Genomic DNA, 23539 nt, shown 5'->3' on the forward strand with positions numbered 1-23539 from the left:
TTGTTCTTTTATTTTACCTTATTTGTACTTTCTTTGTGTTCCTACAATAAAAACAAAGTATAATTGTTACGCACGCCTCTGAGTAGAGGGAACGCAACTCCCTGCTACAACTCAACTCTCTGAAGTGCAAGAGGTATGGACTGTAGGTGCGAGTAAGGATGACACAAAAGCAGAATTTACCGTTTACTAGGATTTATTTTCTTACACAGTAATATGGGGAAAAGGGGCTGGACGGAGCCAAAGCAAAGAAAGTAAATATCAAAGTTCCCCCTCTCCTATCTAACCTGCCTACCCACTTAACTTACCTAACTTAGCACCACTTGGTGCCCTAACCAAAATACAGGGGGTGGTCCGCCCAGGTCTTACCTAGTGTGCCTAGACAGTAAATATACTACGGGTATATGTATGCCCTCGGGCCTCTTGCCTAAGCACTCCCAAAGTGCCTTCTCCTTCCCCCCTGGGAACAAATGAAACAGAGTAATTATTAACGATTTCACAAACACAGGACATAGAAAAACTGCTGCCAACAACAGCAGTACATACCACACTTTCTGATACACAACCCACACTATATCACAATCTAATTTTTCTCTCTCTCAATCTCCAAATCTCTACTCCTTATCTCATCTCTCTCCTCTCTCTCTCTCCTGGGCAGAACACTGGCTTTTATCTTCAGGTGGCAATGGTGATTAGAGTCAGCTGCTTCTTGACGAGGGGGCGGGGTCAGCTCCAATCACCAATTAGCCTGGGGGTAGACCAATCAGCTGGTTGGGGAGTACTTCCAGAAGCCATCTCCTGAAACACACACTAAAATACAAAACAGAACACAGAAACTGGGGAACGTAACAATAATAAAAAAAAAAAAGAATGAACTGACGTCATCAGATCACTTCCAGGTCAATGCCTGGAGGTCAGTAAGAATTGATGTCGACCTCAAGACATATGTTAAGGGGACCTGTAGTAGCCAAATGTGAATGTCCTACCTAGTCCAACCCTATCAAATAGGACCCTCTACTTTCAGGAGAAATGGTTTATAGATGATACTTGGCTCCATGACAGCCCCTTCTTAAACGGGGTCCTCTGTTTCTATTGTCATAAATACTTTGCAACACAAAAGTCTAAGCTTGCGTCAAAAGCAGATTCAGCTTCTGTCAAGACTGGCTTTCAAAATTGGAAGAAGGCAGTGGAGAAATGTAGTGCTCATGAAGACAGCCAGTGTCACAAATTAGCTGCAATGACTCGGATTCAGGAGCCAAAACCTATTAATGTGCAACTTTCACGTGAGCTTGAAAGACGGCAGCAACAAGCGAGGAGAAATCTGATTAAGATCGTTGGGGGTGTGAAGGACTTGGCGCGGCAAGGTCAGGCTTTTAGAGACGTTGGGGGTGTGAAGAACTTTGCGCGGCAAGGTCAGGCTTTTAGAGACGTTGGGGGTGTGAAGGACTTGGCGCGGCAAGGTCAGGCTTTTAGAGACGTTGGGGGTGTGAAGGACTTGGCGCGGCAAGGTCAGGCTTTTAGAGACGTTGGGGGTGTGAAGAACTTTGCGCGGCAAGGTCAGGCTTTTAGAGACGTTGGGGGTGTGAAGAACTTTGCGCGGCAAGGTCAGGCTTTAAGATCGTTGGGGGTGTGAAGGACTTGGCGCGGCAAGGTCAGGCTTTTAGAGACGTTGATAAGGAGAGTGGGAATTTCAGTCATCTTCTAAAGTACAAGGCAGAGGGCGATGCAGAGCTGGCCACCTGGCTGAAAGGCCACTTTGATTTCACCAGGCCCCAAATGCAAAACAACATGTTGAAGTTGGAGGGCAACAATCGTCAAAGACATTGTGTCGGAAATAACAGCGATGCCAGTGGTCAAGTTCACACATATCATTGACGGAACCCAGGATGTATCAGGAGTTGATCAGGAATCAATATGTTTGATGGAACCCAGGATATATCAGGAGTTGATCAGGAATCAATATGTTTAATGGAACCCAGGATATATCAGGAGTTGATCAGGAATCAATATGTTTGATGGAACCCAGGATATATCAGGAATCAATATGTTTGATGGAACCCAGGATATATCAGGAGTATCAGGAGTTGATCAGGAATCAATATGTTTGATGGAACCCAGGATATATCAAGAGTTGATCAGGAATCAATATGTTTGATGGAACCCAGGATATATCAGGAGTTGATCAGGAATCAATATGTTTGATGGAACCCAGGATATATCAGGAGTTGATCAGGAGTCAATATGTTTGATGGAACCCAGGATATATCAGGAGTTGATCAGGAATCAATATGTTTGATGGAACCCAGGATGTATCGGGAGTTGATCAGGAATCAATATGTTTGATGGAACCCAGGATGTATCAGGAGTTGATCAGGAATCAATATGTTTGATGGAACCCAGGATATATCAGGAATCAATATGTTTGATGGAACCCAGGATATATCAGGAGTTGATCAGGAATCAATATGTTTGATGGAACCCAGGATATATCAGGAGTTGATCAGGAATCAATATGTTTGATGGAACCCAGGATGTATCAGGAGTTGATCAGGAATCAATATGTTTGATGGAACCCAGGATGTATCAGGAGTTGATCAGGAATCAATATGTTTGACTCTTTGTAGATGCAGATCTACAACCAAAGGAAGAATTCCTGGGACTCTACGAAGTGTCCTCAACGACAGGGCAAAATATATCCAAGATGTGATGTGATGATGCATCTAGTCCTTCCTCTGTCCCAACTTCCAGGACAGACCTATGACGGTGCTGCCAACATGGCTGGTTGATTGCAGGGGGGAGCAAGCCATTTGAAGGACAGAACGACCGCTGGCTGTGTATTGTCACTGTGGTCCGCCCTGAGTGAGGCTGCCTGTGTAGTCTCTCCACTGGTAAGAGATTCAATGGGTCTGGTGCATGAATTGGGGGGCTTCTTCATTCAATCGGGCAAATCAAGGTGATTTTCCAGGAAATCGCTAAATCAAAGCATATCTCTGCCCCACCAGGTGAATTCAAGACTTCTGCTGTTGCAGTTGTCCATGTTTGGGGATAGTTATGTATATCAAACGAGCTCAGATGTTGCTAGCATTATTTGGGAAATGGTGTCAGATGTGAGAGGTCTCTTCAGTCAGCTGGAAGCTTTAGTAAGCTGTTGGTCGTCCCTGCCTTCCCTGAGGAGGCTTAAAACCTGGTTTAGATCATCCATGAGTCAAACAAGGCTGAATAATGTGGCCATGTGGCACTAGGAGAAACACACTGGACCTCGACCAGCAGAAGCTTTACTTTTATCGGTGTCAAAGATAAGTGCAAAAAGGCCTTTGAAGAATGGCAAGTCAAAACACATGTCATTGACTGGAGAGGATATGTGAGGAGAGGAGATGAGAGGATAGGAAAGGAGAAGAGATGACTGGAGAGAGGATGACTGGAGAGGAGAATATAGGACCAGAGGAGAGGAGAGGAGAGAAGATGAGAAGATAGGAAAGGAGAGGAGATGACTGGAGAGCAGAGGAAAGGAGAAGATAGGACGAGAGTAGAAGAGGTGAGGAGAGCACAGAAAACGCCCCTGCTGCCCACCCAAGTTTACTTGTAAATAAAAACAACAATTAGCTAAGCCTTGGCCACAATATCTGGACTTGTCTTCATATAACAATGCAGATATTTCTGTTTATACCGTGATGTGTATGGTTGTACTTTATTCATCCCTCATCTCTGCCATTACATAGCATGAAACAAGAAGAGGGGAAAAACAAAAAACAGAGCAATACACTATTAAACATTATTGTAAAAAATAACAATTAAGTAAAAAGTTCATCCCATGTGTTTGTGAATTTTATTTTTGAACGGCAGGAAATTCGTTTTCAAATTTAGATTTTTTTCTGAGGGGGGGTTATTCCCCGGCAGATTTGGTCCCCCCTAATGTTGACTCCATGGCTACGGCCTTGGTAGACATGTAGAAAACGGATTATCATTACATTTAGCCTTACCTTGACGAGATTATATACTGTACAAACCTAAAATCTCTAACTATGTGACTTGTAAAATAGTTCATGATGTTCTTCACTCTCCCGGTTGACACAAAATTAGCACATAAAACCTTTACCAAACGTGATAATAAAAATACCTTGATGTCATCCTGATGGCCTCAGAGATAAAATGTAGCCTAGTTTTGTTTGATCAAATCATTTTTTATTAAAATGTAGGAACTGGGTTCTACAGTTTGAACCCCTGATGTCTCTGAAGTCCAAATTCAATCCCTCCTTATACATATTTAATGTTATCTTAAATATATTAAAAGCACGATCATTATTTCAAATTAATTATCAACACAGTAATAGGTTTTGGTAAATGTCTATAAAAACTTAATTCATAATAAAATATAAAATCTAGAGGTAAAAATACCTTGTTCCTTTTGATAGGGGTGATAGTAGTGACTGAGTAAGCCTAATTGTAAAAGTAAGCCTCAAAAGTGGCATGTTTATTATGAGGAGGAAACATTTAGGCAGCCAGGTCCACAGCCGCTCTGGCCTCGCTCTCACTGCAGCCAGGTCCACAGCCGCTCTGGCCTCGCTCTCACTGCAGCCAGGACCACAGCCGCTCTGGCCTCGCTCTCACTGCAGCCAGGACCACAGCCGCTCTGGCCTCGCTCTCACTGCAGCCAGGTCCACAGCCGCTCTGGCCTCGCTCTCACTGCAGTCCAGTGCTATGCTCTCACTGCAGTCCAGTGCTACGCTCTCACTGCAGTCCAGTGCTACGCTCTCACTGCAGTCCAGTGCTACGCTCTCACTGCAGTCCAGTGCTACGCTCTCACTGCAGTCCAGTGCTACGCTCTCACTGCAGTCCAGTGCTACGCTCTCACTGCAGTCCAGTGCTACGCTCTCACTGCAGTCCAGTGCTACGCTCTCACTGCAGTCCAGTGCTACGCTCTCACTGCAGTCCAGTGCTATGGATGGACATCTTTGAAGTGTGTCCTCTAGTAATTTAGGAGGGCAACTTTATGAAGGCTTCTTCACAAAGGCCTTATCATACAACGCTCTACAAGGGAAAAAAATGCATAGGCTACTTTTATTGTTCACATTATTTTCGTAGGCGATGTATTGAAGTCAAGTGGTTCAACATTGAAATGCAGCTTGCTGTACCACACAGGACAGCCAGGAAAAAGCGACGGTCGGTGGAACTCTGGCGCCACCAAGTGGACAATTGCTTCAGTTCAGTTGTGGCAGCAGCGCTACCGGATATATTTGATACAAGATCAAATGTTATGTCAATATTATTATCTCCAAATTGTTCCCCCCCACCCGTAATATATTATTATTCCAATGTAGCTGTTGATCTGGTGTTAATTTAACAAAGCTTCCTCTCATTTCTGATTGGAGGGCGAAGACCACGTGGCATTAGAACCTACAAATGTGTAACAGTCGAACGTGGTCATTCCTGACGTTGATCAACTCCCAATCCATGCCACCTTTTATTTCAAGCGTTGTCCTTTTCGTGGTAAAAAAAGAAAAGCATACAGAGCTCATTTTGGTGTGTCCGCTGTCGAATTTGACGTGTCGGAGAACGGCCACTTCCTCCCGAAACCATTGTGGGTATCGCTTCTCGGCCTTTTGGCTAAGATCAAGTGTAGTATCTGTTCTTATCAGTTTAATATCTGATACGTCCCCTATCTGGGGACCATATATTAAATTGATTTTTGGAACAGGGAGATGGAATAGGGGCTTGCTCCGTCCACTCCACGCATCGACCTGGTATTGCAGTACCTCCAGGAACGGTGCAACCCCTTCCGCTGTAAACAGAAATCAGAGTCAGCGGAGTTGCTTCGTTGGTCTATATTGTATTTTCACTTTGAGCAACTTCAGTTCAATGTCAGTGATGGCTAGATAGCGCTGGTTAAATCGCTCACCGTTATATTGACTACGATAGCCGCTGTGAACGGGCTGCGTTCATCTTCTATTCAAACATTTTTCTTCACGGGATACAGGGCACAGTGAAATGCTTACTTGCAAACTTTCCTCAACAGTGCAATCAATAGCCACGATCAAAAATATACACAAATAGCTAAGTAATAAAGTAGTTCAAACATGTTTTTGTTATGATTGTAAATATATACAGTAGAAGACTATACAGAATAAACTATGAAATGTGCTCAAGCCGTGTACTGGTAACATGGACTGTCTCACAAGCAACTGCCTGTATGTATTCGTTTCTCTCAATCACCTACAAGCAGTTCTCTGGAACAATGTTGTCGATTTTCAAAACAGAGTCCACAAGACACACACAACTTTGGAAAAACAGTAAATGCATTTTGAAAATGTAGTTGTCTTTGAAACACATAAAAATATATTATACCGTCAAAATTGCAAATATATTCATCCAAATAACACGACTATATGCAAAAATATGAACACGTCTATACTTATCTCTTGAGTGCAAGAGCAGACAAAACAGAAAGTTAGTGTCTTTTAAAAATCCCAGTAGATCCATAAATGTTCTTTGCAGTCACTAAATCAGGATGATCACCTATCCACAGGTGCTGAATTATGGGCAATTACTCTCCTTTTATGCATATTTCACCAAACTATTTCATACACATCAAATTGGATTCCTGATAAAATAAATGAAATGAATAATTGTGTGCACGATTCATTTATCGGTATCGTCACAATCCCATCAATCACAGATTGCGGCTCAGTTTCAAATGGGTCGTTTTGGATGTCCTGCTTTTCATTTGTACTTATTTACAGATCTGTTTTCTCTGACCACTAGCTGGTTTTCTATTGTTTTCACTGCTCTGGAACTCTAAAGCCATTTGTACTTATATATATATATATATACTTATACTATTTGCATGTTTTTAGTCAAAAAAGAAATGCTTTTTGTTTATATGCATTGTTACTTTTTTCTAAACTCCTCTAATTGTCAGAAAAGTGTTTTTATGTAACTTCAACAGATTTTCAAGAATTTCCCTGAAATGTTTTGTGCTATTTTATTCTGTTTGTCCTGTGGGTACCTTTTCCACTGTTCCACCCCTTGTGTATTGCGCTGTCATGGTGTATTTGTATTTTAACAAGTACCTTTTGGCAGGGTAGTCCTATAGATGCGGTAAAGAGGTCAATGGAACGTAGACCAGGGGGGGGATAGGGCGCCGGATTGGTGCACATTCAACAAATCTGATCTAACGTAGTGGATATTCGTCAAATCTGTCATGACTGACAGACCCGCAATGAGGTTACTGAAGAAAAAATACATCTGTTTAACTTTGTAAACTAAAGGTGTGTTTAGAATTATTTTTGTTGTATTAATGCTATTTAATCTCTCCTCAGACTTATCATCTGATGACTTGGACAGCTTGGACTTTCCAGTCTTCCCATTCCTTCACCGACTCAATCACCTCCACGTTCCTCACTGATTGGTCAGGAGCCATGGCAGGCCAATCAGAGAGCTCCAGGTAGCCGCTGGCCCCTAACCCTAACCCTCCGGCCCACGCGCATATGAGTGGAGTGCACCCCCTCCCTTCCCCCCTCCGGTTTCCACGTGTCAGAGATGGAAGTGGATCAACCGCCTCAAAACTAGAAACCAAACCCTAACAACAACCCTCCCTAACCCTAAATCAAACTAGCTGAAACGAAACACAATTATATTCAAAACCTAACCCTTTTTTTTCTCTAACCCTAACCCTAACCCCAAACAACCCTAACCCCAACCCCAAACAACCCTAACCCCCCCCAACCCTAACCCCAAACAACCCTAACCCCCCCCCCTAACCCTAACCCCAACCCTCCCTAAACCCTAACCCCAACCCTCCCTAACCCTAACCCTAAATCAAACTAGTTGAAACGAAACACATTTATATTCAAAACCTAACCCTTTTTTTTCTCTAACCCTAACCCGTCCTGGTCACCTGTACGAACCCGTCCTGGTCACCTGTACTACCCCGTCCCGGTCACCTGTACTACCCCGTCCCGGTCACCTGTACTACCCCGTCCCGGTCACCTGTACTACCCCGTCCCGGTCACCTGTACTACCCCGTCCCGGTCACCTGTACGAACCCGTCCTGGTCACCTGTACTATAACCCTTCCTGGTCACCTGTACTACCCCGTCCCGGTCACCTGTACTACCCTGTCCCGGTCACCTGTACTACCCCGTCCTGGTCACCTGTACTAACCCTTCCTGGTCACCTGTACTAACCCTTCCTGGTCACCTGTACGAACCCGTCCCGGTCACCTGTACTACCCCGTCCTGGTCACCTGTACTAACCCTTCCTGGTCACCTGTACTACCCCGTCCTGGTCACCTGTACGAACCCGTCCCGGTCACCTGAACTACCCCGTCCCGGTCACCTGTACGAACCTGTCCTGGTCACCTGTACTACCCCGTCCCGGTCACCTGTACTACCCCGTCCCGGTCACCTGTACTAACCCTTCCTGGTCACCTGTACTACCCCGTCCCGGTCACCTGTACGAACCCGTCCCGGTCACCTGTACTACCCCGTCCCGGTCACCTGTACTACCCCGTCCCGGTCACCTGTACTACCCCGTCCCGGTCACCTGTACTACCCCGTCCCGGTCACCTGTACTACCCCGTCCCGGTCACCTGTACTACCCCGTCCCGGTCACCTGTACTACCCCGTCCCGGTCACCTGTACGAACCCGTCCCGGTCACCTGTACGAACCCGTCCTGGTCACCTGTACTATAACCCTTCCTGGTCACCTGTACTATAACCCTTCCTGGTCACCTGTACTACCCTGTCCCGGTCACCTGTACTACCCCGTCCTGGTCACCTGTACTAACCCTTCCTGGTCACCTGTACTACCCCTTCCTGGTCACCTGTACTACCCCGTCCCGGTCACCTGTACTACCCCGTCCCGGTCACCTGTACTACCCCGTCCCGGTCACCTGTACTACCCCGTCCCGGTCACCTGTACGAACCCGTCCTGGTCACCTGTACTATAACCCTTCCTGGTCACCTGTACTATCCCGTCCCGGTCACCTGTACTACCCTGTCCCGGTCACCTGTACTACCCCGTCCCGGTCACCTGTACTAACCCGTCCCGGTCACCTGTACTACCCCGTCCCGGTCACCTGTACTACCCCGTCCTGGTCACCTGTACTAACCCTTCCCGGTCACCTGTACTACCCCGTCCCGGTCACCTGTACGAACCCGTCCCGGTCACCTGTACTACCCCGTCCCGGTCACCTGTACTACCCCGTCCCGGTCACCTGTACTACCCCGTCCCGGTCACCTGTACTACCCCGTCCCGGTCACCTGTACTACCCCGTCCCGGTCACCTGTACGAACCCGTCCCGGTCACCTGTACTATAACCCTTCCCGGTCACCTGTACTATAACCCTTCCCGGTCACCTGTACGAACCCGTCCCGGTCACCTGTACTACCCCGTCCCGGTCACCTGTACTAACCCGTCCCGGTCACCTGTACTACCCCGTCCCGGTCACCTGTACTACCCCGTCCTGGTCACCTGTACTAACCCTTCCCGGTCACCTGTACTACCCCGTCCCGGTCACCTGTACGAACCCGTCCCGGTCACCTGTACTACCCCGTCCCGGTCACCTGTACTACCCCGTCCCGGTCACCTGTACTACCCCGTCCCGGTCACCTGTACTACCCCGTCCCGGTCACCTGTACTACCCCGTCCCGGTCACCTGTACGAACCCGTCCCGGTCACCTGTACTATAACCCTTCCCGGTCACCTGTACTATAACCCTTCCCGGTCACCTGTACGAACCCGTCCCGGTCACCTGTACGAACCCGTCCCGGTTACCTGTACGAACCCATCCCGGTCACCTGTACTACCCCTTCCCGGTCACCTGTACTACCCCGTCCCGGTCACCTGTACTACCCCGTCCCGGTCACCTGTACGAACCCTTCCTGGTCACCTGTACGAACCCGTCCCGGTCACCTGTACGAACCCGTCCCGGTCACCTGTACTAACCCTTCCCGGTCACCTGTACTAACCCGTCCCGGTCACCTGTACTACCCCGTCCCGGTCACCTGTACTAACCCGTCCCGGTCACCTGTACTAACCCGTCCCGGTCACCTGTACTACCCCGTCCCGGTCACCTGTACTAACCCGTCCCGGTCACCTGTACTAACCCGTCCCGGTCACCTGTACTACCCCTTCCCGGTCACCTGTACTAACCCGTCCCGGTCACCTGTACTACCCCGTCCCGGTCACCTGTACTACCCCGTCCCGGTCACCTGTACTACCCCTTCCCGGTCACCTGTACTAACCCTTCCCGGTCACCTGTACTACCCCGTCCCGGTCACCTGTACTACCCCGTCCCGGTCACCTGTACTAACCCGTCCCGGTCACCTGTACTACCCCGTCCCGGTCACCTGTACTACCCCGTCCCGGTCACCTGTACTACCCCGTCCTGGTCACCTGTACTACCCCGTCCTGGTCACCTGTACTACCCCGTCCTGGTCACCTGTACTACCCCGTCCTGGTCACCTGTACTACCCCGTCCTGGTCACCTGTACTACCCCGTCCTGGTCACCTGTACTACCCCGTCCTGGTCACCTGTACTAACCCGTCCTGGTCACCTGTACTACCCCGTCCTGGTCACCTGTACTAACCCGTCCTGGTCACCTGTACTAACCCGTCCTGGTCACCTGTACTACCCCGTCCCGGTCACCTGTACTACCCCGTCCTGGTCACCTGTACTACCCCGTCCTGGTCACCTGTACTACCCCGTCCTGGTCACCTGTACTACCCCGTCCCGGTCACCTGTACTAGCTATATACACATACGTTACTAGTGACCCATGACCCCAACATATAGTGCCTCTAGTGTACAAAACAAGTCAAAGTAACTCTTGACAGACAACATATACACAACACATAAACAGGCCAAAATGGGTCCATCAAAGCAAATAGAGCTTCTCTGAGTTCTCTCTCAGAACCAACGAAGTTAGCCCCAGGATCAGATCTTACGTGTTGTCCTCTTCTGCACATAAATCTTCTTATGGCGTTGATACACGAGTAAGCAATTTCAATGTGTATTGTTCTAGTGAACAGTAAATATCACTCCATATCTTTTAACATTTCAATGTGTATTGTTCTAGTGGACAGTAAATATCACTCCATATCTTTTAACATTTCAATGTGTATTGTTCTAGTGGACAGTAAATATCACTCCATATCTTTTAACATTTCCTCTTCCTTTCCTGATATCTGAAGTAATCCACAGCTACATTGATAAATGGTGGGATGTCAGGGAGGATCCTTTCAAGTAGCATATCTGCCATCTTCAGCTCACCAATCTGGCCTCTTTGCCTTCAGCTCACCAATCTGGCCTCTTTGCCTTCTGCTTACCCATCTGGCCTCTTTGCCTTCTGCTTACCCATCTGGCCTCTTTGCCTTCTGCTTACCCATCTGGCCTCTTTGCCTTCAGCTCACCAATCTGGCCTCTTTGCCTTCTGCTTACCCATCTGGCCTCTTTGCCTTCTGCTTACCAATCTGGCCTCTGCCTTCTGCTCACCAATCTGGCCTCTTTGCCTTCTGCTCACCAATCTGGCCTCTTTGCCTTCTGTTTACCAATCTGGCCTCTTTGCCTTCTGCTCACCAATCTGGCCTCTTTGCCTTCTGCTCACAACACACTGACGTGATCTTCCTTGCTTTTTAGTTGACATTGATGATCCAATACCTTTTGACGGAGAAGTGAGAGCATGTGATTCCTTCCACCACGTCCTGTTTGTTGATGTATGTGGTGGAGGATGAGTGTAGATATGTGAAGGCCTTGAGAGAGAATGACAGGGTGTTTGACTTCTTCAGGCATCGCTGCCTCATATAGCCGTCCTCCCACTCTGAGAACTCCGTCCACCAACACGGGATAAGACTTAAAAGTGCTACTACCGTTCTTGACTGTAGATGGAGTCATTGTCAAAGTCAAGATCTCCTCGGGAAAATCTTTGTCTTTGGGTGAAGCGAATGATTGCATCCTCTGCATTCAACAGTTCGTCCAGACTTACAGCTTGACCACCGCATGTTGTCTTGTAGGCTGGAATCTTGTCTTTCACCATCTGGTTCTGTGAGTGTGTTGTCTTGTAGGATGGAATCTTGTCTGGTACCATCTGGTTCTGTCAGCGTGTGTTGTCTTGTAGGCTGGAATCTTGTCTTTCACCCTCTGGTTCTGTGAGTGTGTTGTCTTGTAGGCTGGAATCTTGTCTTTCACCCTCTGGTTCTGTGAGCGTGTTGTCTTGTAGGCTGGAATCTTGTCTTTCACCATCTGGTTCTGTGAGCGTGTGTTGTCTTGTAGGCTGGAATCTTGTCTTTCACCATCTGGTTCTGTGAGCGTGTTGTCTTGTAGGCTGGAATCTTGTCTTTCACCATCTGGTTCTGTGAGCGTGTGTTGTCTTGTAGGCTGGAATCTTGTCTGGCACCATCTGGTTCTGTGAGCGTGTGTTGTCTTGTAGGCTGGAATCTTGTCTTTCACCATCTGGTTCTGTGAGCGTGTGGTGTCTTGTAGGCTGGAATCTTGTCTTTCACCATCTGGTTCTGTGAGCGTGTTGTCTTGTAGGCTGGAATCTTGTCTTTCACCATCTGGTTCTGTCAGCGTGTGTTGTCTTGTAGGCTGGAATCTTGTCTGGCACCATCTGGTTCTGTGAGCGTGTGTTGTCTTGTAGGCTGGAATCTTGTCTTTCACCATCTGGTTCTGTGAGGGTGTGTTGTCTTGTAGGATGGAATCTTGTCTGGTACCATCTGGTTCTGTGAGCGTGTGTTGTCTTGTAGGATGGAATCATAATGTTAACTTTCACTGCTATGCGGATGACACACAGCTGTACATTTCAATGAAACATGGCGAAGCCCCAAAATTGCCCTCGCTAGAGGCCTGTGTTTCAGACATAAGGAAGTGGATGGCTGAAAACGTTCTACTTTTAAACTCGGACAAAACAGAGATGCTTGTTCTAGGTCCCAAGAAACAAAGAGATCTTCTGTTAAATCTGACAATTAATCTTGATGGTTGTAAAGTCGTCTCAAATAAAACTGTGAAGGACCTCTGCGTTACTCTTGACCCTGATCTCTCTTTTGACGAACATATCAAGACTGTTTCAAGGACAGCTTTTTTCCATCTACGTAACATTGCAAAAATCCGACATTTTCTGTCCAAAAATGATGCAGAAAAATTCATCCATGCATTTGTTACTTCTAGGCTAGACTACTGCAATGCTCTACTTTCCGGCTACCCGGATAAAGCACTAAATAAACTTCAGTTAGTGCTAAATACGGCTGCTAGAATCCTGACTAGAACCAAGAAATTTGATCATATTACTCCAGTGCTAGCTTCCCTACACTGGCTTCCTGTTAAGGCAAGGGCTGATTTCAAGGTTTTACTGTTAAACTATAAAGCGTTACATGGGCTTGCTCCTACCTATCTTTCCGAGTTGGTCCTGCCGTACATACCTACACGTACGCTACGGTCACAAGACGCAGGCCTCCTAATTGTCCCTAGAATTTCTAAGCAAACAGCTGGAGGCAGGGCTTTCTCCTATAGATCTCCATTTTTATGGAATGGCCTGCCTACCCATGTGAGAGACGCAGACTCGGTCTCAACCTGTAAGTCTTTACTGAAGACTTATCTCTTCAGTAGGTCATATGATTGAGTGTAGTCTGGCCCAGGAGTGTGAAGGTGAACGGAAAGGCTCTGGAGCAACGAACCGCCCTTGCTGTCTCTGCCTGGCCGGTTCCCCTCCACTGGGATTCTCTACCTCTAACCCTATTACAGGGGCTGAGTCACTGGCTTACTGGTGCTCTTTCATGCCGTCCCTAGGAGGGGTGCGTCACTTGAGTGGGTTGAGTTACTGACGTGATCTTCCTGTCTGGGTTGGCGCCCCCCCCTTGGTTTGTGCTGTGGTGGAGATCTTTGTGGGCTATACTCGGCCTTGTCTCAGGATTGTAAGTTGGTGGTTGAAGATATCCCTCTAGTGGTGCGGGGGCTGTGCTTTGGCAAAGCGGGTGGGGTTATATCCTTCCTGTTTGGCCCTGTCCGGGGGTATCATCGGATGGGGCCACAGTGTCTCCTGACCCCTCCTGTCTCAGCCTCCAGTATTTATGCTGCAGTAGTTTGTGTCGGGGGGCTAGGGCCAGTTGGTTATATCTGGAGTACTTCTCCTTTCTTATCCAGTGTCCTGTGTGAATTTAAGTATGCTCTCTCTAATTCTCTCCTTCTCTCTTTCTTTCTCTCTCTCGGAGGACCTGAGCCCTAGGACCATACGTCAGGACTACTGGGCATGATGACTCCTTGCTGTCCCCAGTCCACCTGGCCTTGCTGCTGTTCCAGTTTCAACTGTTCTGCCTGCAGTTATGGAACCCCTACCTGTCCCAGACCTGCTGTTTTCAACTCTTAATGATCGGCTATGAAAAGCCAACTGACATTTATTCCTGATTATTATTTGACCATGCTTGTCATTTATGAACATTTTGAACATCTTGGCCATGTTCTGTTATAATCTCCACCCGGCACAGCCAGAAGAGGACTGGCCACCCCTCATAGCCTGGTTCCTCTCTAGGTTTCTTCCTAGGTTTTGGCCTTTCTAGGGAGTTTTTCCTAGCCACCGTGCTTCTACACCTGCATTGCTTGCTGTTTGGGGTTTTAGGCTGGGTTTCTGTACAGCACTTCGAGATATTAGCTGATGTACGAAGGGCTATATAAAATAAACTTGATTGATTGATTGATTGATTGAAATGCTTACTTACGAGCCCCTAACCAACAATGCAGTTTAAAAAAACATACAGATAAGAATAAGAGATAAAAGTAACAAGTCATTAAAGAGCAGTAGTAAAATAACAATAGTGAGACTATATACAGGGAGGTACCGATAGTCAATGTGTGGGGGCACCGGTTAGTTGAGGTAATATGTACATGTAGGTAGAGTTGTTAAAGTGACTGCATAGATGAGCGTAGCAGTGTTGTAAAGATTGGGGGGGGGGGGGGGGGGGGGCACTGCAAATAGTCTGGGTAGCCATTTGACTAGATGTTCAGGACTCTTACGGCTTGGGGGTAGAAGCTGTTTAGAAGCCTCTTGTACCTAGACTTGGCGCGTGGTATCAGAGAGAACAGGCTATGACTGGGGTGGCTGGAGTCTTTGACAATTTTTAGGGCCTTCCACTGACACCGCCTGGTATAGAGGTCCTGGATGGCAGGCAGGCAGCTTTGCCCCGGTGATGTACTGGCCCGTACACACTGCCCTCTGTAGTGCCTTGCGGTCGGAGGCCGAGCAATCGCCGTAGCAAGGAAGTGATGCAACCGGTCAGGATGCTCTCGATGTTGCAGTTGTAGAACCTTTTGAGGATCTCAGGACCCATGACAAATCTTTTTCGTTTCCTGAGGGGGAATAGTCTTTGTTGTGCCCTCTTCACGACTGTCTTGGTGTGTTTAGACCATTCTAGTTGGTTGTTGATGTGGACACCAAGGAACTTGAAGCTCTCAACCTGCTCTTACAGCTCCGTCGATGAGAATGGGGGCGTGCTCGGTGCTCCTTTTCCTGTAGTCCACAATCATCTCCGTAGTCTCGGTTACGTTGAGGGATAGGTTGTTATTCTGGCACCACCCGGCCAGGTCTCTGACCTCCTCCCTATAGGCTGTCTCGTCGTTGTCGGTGATCAGGCCTACCACTGTTATGTCGTCTGCAAACTTAATGATGGTGTTGAAGTCGTGCCTGGCCACGCCTTGTTCAGGGACAGAACGGCAGACGACACCATTCTGTATACATCTGGCCCTTCTTTGGACACTGTGTTAAAACTTCTTCTTAATAGGGGGGCGCTGTTTTCACTTTGGAAAAAATCGTGCCCAAATTAAACGGCCTCGTACTCTGTTCTAGATCATACAATATGCATATTATTATTACTATTGGATAGAAAACACTCTGAAGTTTCTAAAACTGTTTGAATTATATCTGTGAGTAAAACAGAACTCATTTGGCAGCAAACTTCCATACAGGAAGTGAAAATTCTGAAAATGAGGCTCTGTGTCAGGGTCTGCCTATTCAACTGGCTTTTATTTATGGATCTGTATGCACTTCATACGCCTTCCACTAGATGTCAACAGGCAGTGGAAGGTTGAATGGGGTGTCTAGCTTGATGTGAGGCCGAATAAGAGCTTTTGGAGTGACAGGTCCGCCCTATCGTCAGCATTCAGCTGCGCGCCGGGGAACCTCACATTGTCTTCTGAAAAGCGTTCGGTATACACTACGAATTGCTCCGGCTCTCATTTTCTTGGATACATATGAGAAGAGCATCATAAAGTAGGATTTTCAACCGAGTTTGACCAGTTTATTCAACGTTTATTGGGAATTTTGGAATTTTTCGTTCCGTGCGCTAACCATTTTTGGACATGTGCCCTCCACATGGCTAGCCAAAGTTGCTAATTCGACAGAAGAAATGGACATTCTAAAACCAAACAACGATTTATTCTGGACCTAGGACTCCTTGCACAACATTCTGATGGAAGATCAACAAAAGTAGGAGAATATTTATGATGTTATTTCGTATTTCTGTGGAATATGTTGGCTCCAACACAGCGGAGAATATGTGAGCGCTGTCTCACAATAATGCATACTGTATGTTGTAGTAAAGTTATTTTAAAAAAAATCTAACACAGCGGTTGCATTAACAAACCTCCAAACGAGCTTCAATGCCATACAACCCTCCTTCCGTGGCCTCCAACTGCTCTTAAACGCTAGTAAAACTAAATGCATGCTTTTCAACCGTTCGCTTCCCGCACCCGCCCGCCTGACTAGCATCACTACTCTGGACGGGTCTGACTTAAATGATGTGGACAACTACAAATATCTAGTTGTCTGGCTAGACAGTAAACTCTCCTTTCAGGTTCCTAGTCCAACGCTCTAACCACTAGGCTACTCTCCTGCCGCCCCAATAAACTGAATGAACGTGGTGAGTGAAAAACTTGATGAAGTAGTCCACTATCTTATTCTGCCACTATACAACTTTGTATGTGTTGTTTGTTGGCAACCTTGTTATTTATGAAGTTTTTGGAACAGATTCCTGTTGGAACATTCCACAAATTATACCCACCCTGGTAGTGGTGGAGTAGGGGCCTGAGGGCACACAGTGTGTTGTTAAATCTGTGAATGTATTGTAATGTTTTACAATTGTATAAACTGCCTTAATTTTGCTGGACCCCAAGAAGAGTAGCTGCTGCCAAAGCAGCAAATATTAAATGTACAGGCTACAATGTGGGGACAAGACCAACTATGTCTACCTGACATTCTTGAAATCAATCCTGTCCGACGTACAAGTTGCAGTGAAGTCATTTGAGGCGGAGCAAACAGATCCGGTCAAGCTTTTGGACAATCTGGTACACCTCTTAACATCAATTTGCAGCAGAGTAGTCAACCCTATGGCAAAAAAATGGATGTCCTGAAGGATGCCATTGATGGACATCTCAGTCCATCACCATACCTTGGGTACCTTTTAGAGAGCACGGTGTACCAACTCAGTCTTGCGCCAGAGGACAAAAAGGTCATTGGGATACGGTGCATCAACCTTCCCTCCAGGACACCTACACCACCCGATGTCACAGGAAAGCCATAAAGATCATCAAGGACAACAACCACCTGAGCCACTGCCTGTTCACCCCGCTATCATCCAGAAGGCGAGGTCAGTACAGGTGCATCACTACCTGTTCACCCCTCTATCATCCAGAAGGAGAGGTCAGTACAGGTGCATCAAAGCAGGGACCGAGAGACTGAAAAACAGCTTCTATCTGTTGCTGCCAACATACTGACTCAACTCCAGCCACTTTAATAATGGGAATTGATAGAAATGTATGTAATAATGTATCACTAGCCACTTAATATAATGTTTACATACCCTACATTACTCATCTCATATGTATATGCATATACTGTACTCTATATCATCTACTGCATCTTGCCGTCTTTATGTAATACATGTATCACTAGCCACTTTAAACTATGCCACTTTATGTTTATATACCCTACATTACTCATCTCGTATGTGTATATACTGTAAAATGTAATACAATTTGATTTGATTTGAACTACATTGTTGCTTTAAGCAAGGAGCTCCAAGCAAGGCTCCCAGACCACCTAGAAGCTTTGAGACACATGGCCTCGTTCAGGTGTTAAGGAAACGCTAAAGCACAATAAAGGCATCACCAAAATGATTCAAGTAGTTGAGCTACTGGGATACCAGCCCCAAACAATTGATCAAATTGTTTCCCAATGGAGAAACATCCATCTGTTTAGGTGGGACTCAACTGAAAATACAGTGAAGTTTTGGAGTGGAGTCAATAACTACACGGACTCTTCCAGGTCAAATCCATTTGAAGAACTGTGCAAAGCTGCACTCGCTGCCCTCTCCTTGCCACGCTCAAATGCGGAGGTTGAACGGCTGTTCAGCCAAATGACTGTGGTCAAGTCAAAGTTAAGAAATAGAATGTCACTGCACGCTCTCAGCTCCATACTCCTGGTGCGGTATGGACTGAAGCTGGCTGGTGATACCTGTTACCGGCATAAACTACCAGGTGAAGTTCTGCAGCAGTTTGGCACCACAGCAGCATACAGCTTTAAGGCCACTCCATCCTCTACTGCTGGTTCCAGCTCCGTGACAATATGCAGTTGGACAGTGAAGATGAAGAGGATTTCCTTGCCGATCTATGATTCATCATATTTACAGTACGTATGCAAGGAGTGGACTTTCTGGAACTGGCGGAGACACACAGCTGATGGTGGGTGGCAGTGTGTACTGCAGTGTGTGCGAAAACAGTGGCAATATCTGGAGGAAACCATTGAGCAGCTCGCCAGCCGAGCAGCACAACAACCTGGAGAGAGATGCCTAGCGCACACATCATTATTGGAGTGAAGTTGCTTGTTCAATAATAAAGCATATATACCTTGTTATTAGCTTGTACCTATAATTGTTGATCAGTTAGGTAGCATGTTAACTAGCAATACACTGCTTCAAATTACAATTGTTCAGAATGTGTAGGTTTACTAGTTAAAAAGAAAATAAATCAAATGTAATTGTTCAATGTGTAATTGTTTCATAATTCAATGTGTCGTGTTTAAAAATATCTGATCATATAAAATGTGTTGTATTTATATTACTTTTACAACTAAAAATATATGATAATAAACAAACAAATCTAAACTAACAAATGTCAAATCATATTTTTCCGCCGAGATGGCCAGTCAATTTGAGATACAAAAAAGACAGGCTATTTTTATTGTTCACATTATTTTCGTAGACGATGTATTGAAGTCAAGTGGTTCAACATTGAAATGCAGCTTGCTGTACCACACAGGACAGCCAGGAAAAAGCGACGGTCGGTGGAACTCTGGCGCCACCAAGTGGACAATTGCTTCAGTTCAGTTGTTGCAGCAGCGCTACCGGATATATTTGATACAAGATCAAATGTTATGTCAATATTATTATCTCCAAATTGTTCCCCCCCACCCGTAATATATTATTATTCCAATGTAGCTGTTGATCTGGTGTTAATTTAACAAAGCTTCCTCTCATTTCTGATTGGAGGGCGAAGACCACGTGGCATTAGAACCTACAAATGTGTAACAGTCGAACGTGGTCATTCCTGACGTTGATCAACTCCCAATCCATGCCACCTTTTATTTCAAGCGTTGTCCTTTTCGTGGTAAAAAAAGAAAAGCATACAGAGCTCATTTTGGTGTGTCCGCTGTCGAATTTGACGTGTCGGAGAACGGCCACTTCCTCCCGAAACCATTGTGGGTATCGCTTCTCGGCCTTTTGGCTAAGATCAAGTGTAGTATCTGTTCTTATCAGTTTAATATCTGATACGTCCCCTATCTGGGGACCATATATTAAATTGATTTTTGGAACAGGGAGATGGAATAGGGGCTTGCTCCGTCCACTCCACGCATCGACCTGGTATTGCAGTACCTCCAGGAACGGTGCACCCCCTGCCGCTGTAAACAGAAATCAGACAGAGTCAACGGAGTTGCTTCGTTGGTCTATATTGTATTTTCACTTTGAGCAACTTCAGTTCAATGTCAGTGATGGCTAGATAGCGCTGGTTAAATCGCTCACCGTTATATTGACTACGACAGGCGCTGTGAACCGGCTGCGTTCATCTTCTATTCAAACATTTTTCTTCACGGGATACAGGGCACAGTGAAACGCTTACTCGCAAACTTTCCTCAACAGTGCAATCAATAGCCACGATCAAAAATATACACAAATAGCTAAGTAATAAAGTAGTTAAAACATGTTTTTGTTATGATTGGAAATATATACAGTAGAAGACTATACAGAATAAACTATGAAATGTGCTCAAGCCATGTACTGGTAACATGGACTGTCTCACAAGCTACTGTCTGTATGTATTCGTTTCTCTCAATCACCTACAAGCAGTTCTCTGGAACAATGTTGTCGATTTTCAAAACAGAGTCCACAAGACACACAACTTTGGAAAAACAGTAAATGCATTTTGCAAATGTAGTTGTCTTTGAAACACATAAAAACACGAATAAAAAATATATTATACCGTCAAAATTGCAAATATATTCATCCAAATAACATGACTATATGCAAAAATATGAACACATCTATACTTATCTCTTGAGTGCAAGAGCAGACAAAACAGAAAGTTAGTCTCTTTTAAAAATCCCAGTAGATCCATAAATGTTCTTTGCTGTCACTAAATCAGGATGATCAACTATCCACAGGTGCAGAATTATGGGTAATTACTCTCCTTTTATGCATATTTCACCAAACTATTTCATACACATCAAATTGGATTCCTGATAAAAAATGAAATGAATAATTGTGTGCACGATTCATTTATCGGTATCATCACAATCCCATCAATCAAAGATTGCGGCTCAGTTTCAAATGGGTCGTTTTGGATGTACTGCTTTTCATTCGTACTTATTTACAGATCTGTTTTCTCTGACCACTAGCTGGTTTTCTATTGTTTTCACTGCTCTGGAACTCTAAAGCCATTTGTACTTATATATATATATATATATACTTATACTATTTGCATGTTTTTAGTCAAAAAATAAATGCTTTTTGTTTATATGCATTGTTACTTTTTTCTAAACTCCTCTAATTGTCAGAAAAGTGTTTTTATGTAACTTCAACAGATTTTCAAGAATTTCCCTGAAATGTTTTGTGCTATTTTATTCTGTTTGTCCTGTGGGTACCTTTTCCACTGTTCCACCCCTTGTGTATTGCGCTGTCATGGTGTATTTGTATTTTAACAAGTACCTTTTGGCAATGAGGTTACTGAAGAAAAAATACATCTGTTTAACTTTGTAAACTAAAGGTGTGTTTAGAATTATTTTTGTTGTATTAATGCTATTTAATCTCTCCTCAGATTTATCATCTGATGACTTGGACAGCTTGGACTTTCCAGTCTTCCCATTCCTTCACCGACTCAATCACCTCCACGTTCCTCACTGATTGGTCAGGAGCCATGGCAGGCCAATCAGAGAGCTCCAGGTTGCCGCTGGCCCCTAACCCTAACCCTAACACCCCATTCCCCCCTCCGGTTTCCACGTGTCAGAGATGGAAGTGGATCAACCGACTCAAAACTAGAAACCAAACCCCAACCCCAAACAACCCTAACCCCCCCCCCCACCTAACCCTAACACCAACCCTAACCCTCCCTAACCCTAACACCAACCCTAACCCTAACACTAACCCTAACCCTCCCTAACCCTAACCCTAACCCCTAATCCTAAATCAAACTAGTTGAAACGAAACACAATTATATTCAAAACCTAACCCTTTTTTTTCTCTAACCCTAACCCGTCCTGGTCACCTGTACGAACCTGTCCCGGTCACCTGTACTACCCCGTCCCGGTCACCTGTACTATAACCCTTCCTGGTCACCTGTACTACCCCGTCCCGGTCACCTGTACTACCCCGTCCCGGTCACCTGTACTACCCCGTCCTGGTCACCTGTACTACCCCGTCCCGGTCACCTGTACTACCCCGTCCCGGTCACCTGTACTACCCCGTCCCGGTCACCTGTACTACCCCGTCCCGGTCACCTGTACTACCCCGTCCTGGTCACCTGTACTATAATCCTTCCTGGTAACCTGTACTCTAACCCTTCCTGGTCACCTGTACTATAACCCTTCCTGGTCACCTGTACTATAACCCTTCCTGGTCACCTGTACTACCCCGTCCCGGTAACCTGTACTATAATCCTTCCTGGTAACCTGTACTACCCCGTCCCGGTAACCTGTACTACCCCGTCCCGGTCACCTGTACTACCCCGTCCTGGTCACCTGTACTAACCCGTCCTGGTCACCTGTACTAACCCTTCCTGGTAACCTGTACTACCCTGTCCTGGTCACCTGTACTACCCCGTCCTGGTCACCTGTACTAACCCGTCCTGGTCACCTGTACTACCCCGTCCTGGTCACCTGTACTACCCCGTCCTGGTCACCTGTACTACCCCGTCCTGGTCACCTGTACTACCCCATCCTGGTCACCTGTACTACCCCTTCCTGGTCACCTGTACTACCCCGTCCTGGTCACCTGTACTACCCCGTCCTGGTCACCTGTACTACCCCTTCCTGGTCACCTGTACTACCCCTTCCTGGTCACCTGTACTACCCCTTCCTGGTCACCTGTACTATAATCCTTCCTGGTCACCTGTACTATAATCCTTCCTGGTAACCTGTACTAACCCGTCCTGGTCACCTGTACTACCCCGTCCTGGTCACCTGTACTACCCCGTCCTGGTCACCTGTACTACCCCGTCCTGGTCACCTGTACTACCCCGTCCTGGTCACCTGTACTAACCCTTCCTAGTCACCTGTACTAACCCTTCCTGGTAACCTGTACTACCCCGTCCTGGTCACCTGTACTACCCCGTCCTGGTCACCTGTACTACCCCGTCCTGGTCACCTGTACTACCCCGTCCTGGTCACCTGTACTATAACCCTTCCTGGTCACCTGTACTACCCCGTCCTGGTCACCTGTACTACCCCGTCCTGGTCACCTGTACTACCCCTTCCTGGTCACCTGTACTACCCCTTCCTGGTCACCTGTACTACCCCGTCCTGGTCACCTGTACTACCCCGTCCTGGTCACCTGTACTACCCCGTCCTGGTCACCTGTACAAACCCCGTCCTGGTCACCTGTACGAACCCCGTCCTGGTCACCTGTACTACCCCTTCCTGGTCACCTGTACTACCCCGTCCTGGTCACCTGTACTAACCCTTCCTGGTCACCTGTACTACCCCGTCCTGGTCACCTGTACTACCCGGTCCTGGTCACCTGTACTAACCCTTCCTAGTCACCTGTACGAACCCCGTCCTGGTCACCTGTACTACCCCTTCCTAGTCAGCTTTACTACCCCGTCCTGGTCACCTGTACTACCCCGTCCTGGTCACCTGTACTAACCCTTCCTGGTCACCTGTACTAACCCTTCCTAGTCAGCTGTACTACCCCGTCCTTGTCACCTGTACTACCCCGTCCTGGTCACCTGTACTACCCCGTCCTGGTCACCTGTACTAACCCTTCCTGGTCACCTGTACTACCCCTTCCTAGTCA

The 23539-nt window shown here is 46.6% G+C and overlaps 2 non-coding genes across 2 annotated transcripts; both read left to right on the forward strand.

Moving 5' to 3' along the window:
- Positions 1-5581: 5581 nt before the first annotated feature.
- On the forward strand, positions 5582-5772 carry LOC129844368 (U2 spliceosomal RNA). Its single transcript, XR_008757936.1, has one exon. It is a non-coding gene; the product is annotated as a U2 spliceosomal RNA (small nuclear RNA).
- A 13968-nt stretch (positions 5773-19740) lies between these two features.
- LOC129844367 (U2 spliceosomal RNA) lies at positions 19741-19931 on the forward strand. Its single transcript, XR_008757935.1, has one exon. It is a non-coding gene; the product is annotated as a U2 spliceosomal RNA (small nuclear RNA).
- Positions 19932-23539: the final 3608 nt, after the last annotated feature.

The sequence above is a fragment of the Salvelinus fontinalis genome, unplaced genomic scaffold (assembly GCF_029448725.1).
Source record: "Salvelinus fontinalis isolate EN_2023a unplaced genomic scaffold, ASM2944872v1 scaffold_0199, whole genome shotgun sequence".
NCBI lineage: Eukaryota > Metazoa > Chordata > Actinopteri > Salmoniformes > Salmonidae > Salvelinus > Salvelinus fontinalis.